Below are 6269 nucleotides of genomic sequence, written 5' to 3'. Positions count from 1 at the left end.
AACTCGGGGTTCAGTGTCTTGCCCAAGGACACTTCGACAATGACTGCAGGGGCGGGGATCGAACCACCAACCTTCTGAAATTTTATACTATGACTTTTTTCGACATTCTATACTATGACTTTTTTCGACATACTATACTATGACTTTTTTCGACAGACTATACTATGACTTTTTTCGACACACTATACTATGACTTTTTTCGACATACTATACTATGACTTTTTTCGACATACTATACTAAGACTTTTTTCAACATACTATACTATGACTTTTTGTCGACATGCTATACTATGACTTTTCTTCGACATGCTACACCATGACTTTTTTCGACATGCTATACTATGACTTTTTTCCGAAATTTTATACTATGACTTTTTTCGACATGTTATACCATGACTTTTTTTGACAATCTATACTATGACTTTTTTCGACATACTATACTAAGACTTTTTTCGACATGCTATACTAAGACTTTTTTCGACATACTATACTATGACTTTTTTCGACATACTATACTAAGACTTTTTTCGAAATGCTATACTATGACTTTTTTCGACAGACTATACTATGACTTTTTTCGACAGACTATACTATGACTTTTTTCCGAAATTTCATACTATGACTTTTTTCGACAGACTATACTATGACTTTTTTTGACATGCTATACTATGACTTTTTTCAACAGACTATACTATGACTTTTTTTCGACAGACTATACTATGATTTTTGTCGACAGACTATACTATGACTTTTTTTGACATAATATACTATGACTTTTTTCGACATACTATACTATGACTTTTCTTCGACATGCTACACCATGACTTTTTTCGACATGCTATACTATGACTTTTTTCGACAGACTATACTATGACTTTTTTCGACAGACTATACTATGACTTTTTTCGACAGACTATACTATGACTTTTTTCGACATACTATGATATGACTTTTTTTGACAGACTATACTATGACTTTTTTTGACAGACTATACTATGACTTTTTTCGACAGACTATACTATGACTTTTTTCGACATGTTATACTAAGACTTTTTTCGACATACTATACTATGACTTTTTATGACATACTATACTATGACTTTTTTTCGACGTGCTATACTATGATTTTTGTCGACATGCTATACTATGACTTTGTTTTCGACATGCTATACCATGACTTTTTTTCGACATGCTATACTATGACTTTGTTTTCGACATGCTATACCATGACTTTTTTTCGACATGCTATACCATGACTTTTTTTCGACATGCTATACTATGACTTTTTTCAACAGACTATACTATGACTTTTTTCCACAGACTATACTATGATTTTTTTCCGAAATTTTAAACTATGACTTTTTTCGACATGTTATACTGACCTTTTTTCACATTGTATACTATGACTTTTCTTCGACATGCTACACCATGACTTTTTTCGACATGCTATACTATGACTTTTTTCGACAGACTATACTATGACTTTTTTCGACAGACTATACTATGATTTTTTTCTGAAATTTTAAACTATGACTTTTTTCGACATGTTATACTGACCTTTTTTCACATTCTATACTATGACTTTTCTTCGACATGCTACACCATGACTTTTTTCGACATGCTATACTATGACTTTTTTCGACAGACTATACTATGACTTTTTTTGACAGACTATGCTGACTTTTTCGACAGGCTATACTATGACTTTTTTTGACAGACTATACTATGACTTTTTCGACAAACTATACTATGACTTTTTTCGACAGACTATACTATGACTTTTTTCGACAGACTATACTATGACTTTTTTCGACAGACTATACTATGACTTTTTTGACATGTTATACTATGACTTTTTTGACATTCTATACTATGACTTTTTTTGAGATACTATACTAAGACTTTTTTCAACATACTATACTATGACTTTTTATGACATGCAATACTATGACTTTTTTTGACAGACTATACTATGACTTTTTTTCGACGTGCTATACTATGACTTTTTTCCGAAATTTTATACTATGACTTTTTTTGACATTCTATACTATGACTTTTTTTGACATTCTATACTATGACTTTTTTCAACATACTATACTAAGACTTTTTTCGACATACTATACTATGACTTTTTATGACTTACTATACTATGACTTTTTTTTCGACATGCTATACTATGACTTTTCTTCGACATGCTACACCATGACTTTTTTCGACATGCAATACTATGACTTTTTTCGACATGTTATACTATGACTTTTTTCGACAGACTATACTATGACTTTTTTCCGAAATTTTATACTATGACTTTTTTCGACATGTTATACTATGACTTTTTTTGACATTCTATACTATGACTTTTTTCGACATACTATACTAAGACTTTTTTCGACATACTATATTATGACTTTTTTTGACATACTATACTAAGACTTTTTTCGACATGCTGTACTATGACTTTTTTTCGAAATTTTATACTATGACTTTTTTTGACATTCTATACTATGACTTTTTTCGACATGCTACACTATGACTTTTTTCCGAAATTTTATACTATGACTTTTTTTGACATTCTATACTATGACTTTTTTTGACATTCTATACTATGACTTTTTTCAACATACTATACTAAGACTTTTTTCGACATACTATACTATAACTTTTTATGACTTACTATACTATGACTTTGTTTTCGACATGCTATACCATGACTTTTTTCGACATGCAATACTATGACTTTTTTCGACAGACTATACTATGACTTTTTTTGACATTCTATACTATGACTTTTTTCGACATACTATACTAAGACTTTTGTGGACATGCTATACTATGACTTTGTTTTCGACATGCTATACCATGACTTTTTTCGACAGACTATACTATGACTTTTTTCAGAAATTTTATACTATGACTTTTTTCGACATGCTATACTATGACTTTTTTTCGACATGCTATACTATGACTTTTTTTCGACATACTATACTATGACTTTTTTCAACAGACCATACTATGACTTTTTTTCGACAGACTATACTATGACTTTTTTCGACATACTATACTAAGACTTTTTTCGACAGACTATACTATGACTTTGTTTTCGACAGACCATACTATGACTTTGTTTTCGACATGCTATACCATGACTTTTCTTCGACATGCTATACTATGACTTTTTTCCGAAATTTTATACTATGACTTTTTTTGACATTCTATACTATGACTTTTTTCGACATTCTATACTATGACTTTTTTCGACATACTATACTAAGACTTTTTTCGACACACTATACCAAGACTTTTTTCGACAGACTATACTATGACTTTTTTTGACATATTAAACTATGACTTTTTTCAACAGACTATACTATGACTTTTTTTCGACATACAATACTATGACTTTTTTCGACATATTAAACTATGACTTTTTTCGACATATACTATGACTTTTTTCGACTTATCATACTATGACTTTTTTTTGATATGCTATACTATGACTTTTTTCGACAAGGTGAGGCAACAGTCCCAACCATTGGACCACTGCCGCTATGCCATACATATACACACTACACTAGTGTGTACGTACGTACGTTCTCAACGTACTATACTACTATGACTCTTTATGAATGAAGATCATAAGAGATTCGAACCCTGCACTTTCTTGTGACTTGTTTTCGACATACTATACTATAACTTTTTAGTCATTTTAGTAAATGTAAATGAGCTGTATTTATATAGCGCTTTTCCAGTCTTAACAACTGCTCAAAGCGCTTTTACATCTACAGGAAACATTCACCATTTACACACATTCATACACTGTGGCCAGGGCTGCCGTACAAGGTGCCACCTGCTCATCAGATACACACTCACATCTACACACCTGCTCATCAGATACACACTCACACACATCTACACACCTGCTCATCAGATACACACTCACACACATCTACACACCTGCTCATCAGATAAACATTCACACACATTCACACTCCGATGTGCAGCACCGGGGGCAACTTGGGGTTCAGTGTCTTGCCCAAGGACACTTGGACAATGACTGCAGGGGCGGGGATCGAACCACCAACCTTCTGATTGGCAGACAACCGCTCTACCACTGAGCCACAGCCGCCTCGGCTTTTTTAGCAGGGCACATTTAGTGCCCTGCTACGCCCTGCTACGCCATGAACTACAACAACTACTATTCCTAGTTACTGTTCCATTGTCTTTATTGGGACTAATATTGCCATTGTTCATCATCACCCCCCCCCACCCCCCAAACCGGCACCGTCAGACTCCACCTACCAAGGGTCTGTCCCAGGTTTCTCCTTGCCACTGTCGCACTAAATGCTCGTGGGCTAATTACTGGAATTGGTTGTTTTTTCTAAATTATAGAGTGGGTTTTAGACCTTCTCAATCTGTAAAGATTTAATATTATAAATACAATTAAACTGAATTGGGAACAAGAACAGACTTTTCAATCTAGGCTGTGCTCAAAGTCTCACTATTATTATTTTTGAACTTTCCACAAAAGGAAGGCACAATACCGCTGCGTCTGAGCTGTGATTTGGTAATTGGGGTGCATGACGCGGTAAATGGTACTAATCAACGTTCTGGAGCAGGGAAGGAGCTAGAAGCAGCATATAGAGGGAAATATTCAATAAAATGACCCTACACAGGACATTCACTGTTATTAAGAACAACAATCTTCCTGCATTAATTGTAAACCGGCATGCGGCTCGAGAACATGTTTAAAGTGTTTTATTTTACCAGGTTAAATGCAGGTGATGCTTTGTGGATTTATCTTTCACAACGACAGCAGGATGGATTAGTTTTTGTTGTCGAGCCTCAGTTTAATCGACATTTGGTTAGAGAACAGCGGGCGTGTGGACGAAAATAAGCATCCACTGAGTACTTAGATATTAAATAGTAAAACATGACTTTTTGTTTAACAATGGGACCTGAGCCCCCCCGATGACTGAGTGAAAGTTGTCCTCTGTTTGTTTAATATTAATAAATACAACTAAAACTTTTAATCATCTCTTTTAATAATCTAGAGAAAAGCGGCAGACGAGATATTAAAACACCCCCCCTATGTTAAAATACAGGGGGCATAAGTATACACCCCACTATGTTAAAATACAGGGGCATAATTATACACCCCCCTATGTTAAAATACAGGGGCATAAGTATACACCCCCCTATGTTAAAATACAGGGGCATAAGTATACACCCCCCTATGTTAAAATACAGGGGGCATAAGTATACACCCCTCTATGTTAAAATACAGGGGCATAAGTATACACCCCCCTATGTTAAAATACAGGGGCATAAGTATACACCCCTCTATGTTAAAATACAGGGGCATAAGTATACACCCCCCTATGTTAAAATACAGGGGCATAAGTATACACCCCACTATGTTAAAATACAGGGGCATAAGTATACACCCCCTATGTTAAAATTCAGGGGGCATAAGTATACACCCCACTATGTTAAAATACAGGGGCATAAGTATACACCCTCTATGTTAAAATACAGGGGCATAAGTATAGACCCCCTATGTTAAAATACAGGGGGCATAAGTATAGACCCCCTATGTTAAAATACAGGGATTTGGGACTTTTCTTAATTTTTTGAAATAAGGCATTAAGATCCATTTCCAAAAGAGGATTTTTATTCCTCTTTTTAATCAACTTTATCTTGGGGGGGTCAACTCTGAAATATCTCGGCCATCTTGGCCCGCTGCTGTTCTCCGTGCGTTGACTGATGGAGTTAATTACCCAAACTCCGAAGTACAATCTGCTTTTAGCTGCAGTGAAATCAGAGCCAATTTGCTGCATTTAATCTGCTCAACTCAGCGTGAACGCGTTGAAGGTCGGCGCGACTATTATAAATATATATAAATATATAAATATAAACTATTTCTCCCCGAGGATAAAATAGTTTTACAGCAGAAATGAGCAGCGGCGGGTTATTAACGGCGGGATTATCAACACGGAAAGCCTGGATGGAGGTGATGCGGCGGCTCTGGGACTAGGTATTAAAATGATGGGGGTTGGAAATGTGGAGATAATGGATTTGGCTCTGGAAACAAAAGCACTGCCCTCAACTTAACACTAACGCACATTATTCCTGGATGTCCCTGAACGCAGCGCCGCCGCGGGCCGTTGGAGCTAAAAACTCCATTAATGACTCGCGGTTTGTCTCCTTTCAGCGCCGCAAATGAATCCCTAAATAAACACAGAGCTGATTAATGGGGGGGGGGGGGGGGG

General features: G+C 35.5%; 1 protein-coding gene across 1 annotated transcript in view; it reads right to left on the bottom strand.

Annotated features, from left to right (window-relative positions):
* Positions 1-6269, bottom strand: part of grid1b (glutamate receptor, ionotropic, delta 1b) — a gene marked incomplete at its 5' end in the record, with an annotated part of 8765 nt that overhangs the window by 1816 nt on the left and 680 nt on the right. The window lies entirely within an intron of this gene.

Source organism: Etheostoma cragini, chromosome 21 (genome assembly GCF_013103735.1).
Source record: "Etheostoma cragini isolate CJK2018 chromosome 21, CSU_Ecrag_1.0, whole genome shotgun sequence".
Lineage (NCBI taxonomy): Eukaryota > Metazoa > Chordata > Actinopteri > Perciformes > Percidae > Etheostoma > Etheostoma cragini.
The sequence above is the reverse complement of the archived record's forward strand: the minus strand, read 5'-3'. Positions and strand labels throughout refer to the sequence as shown.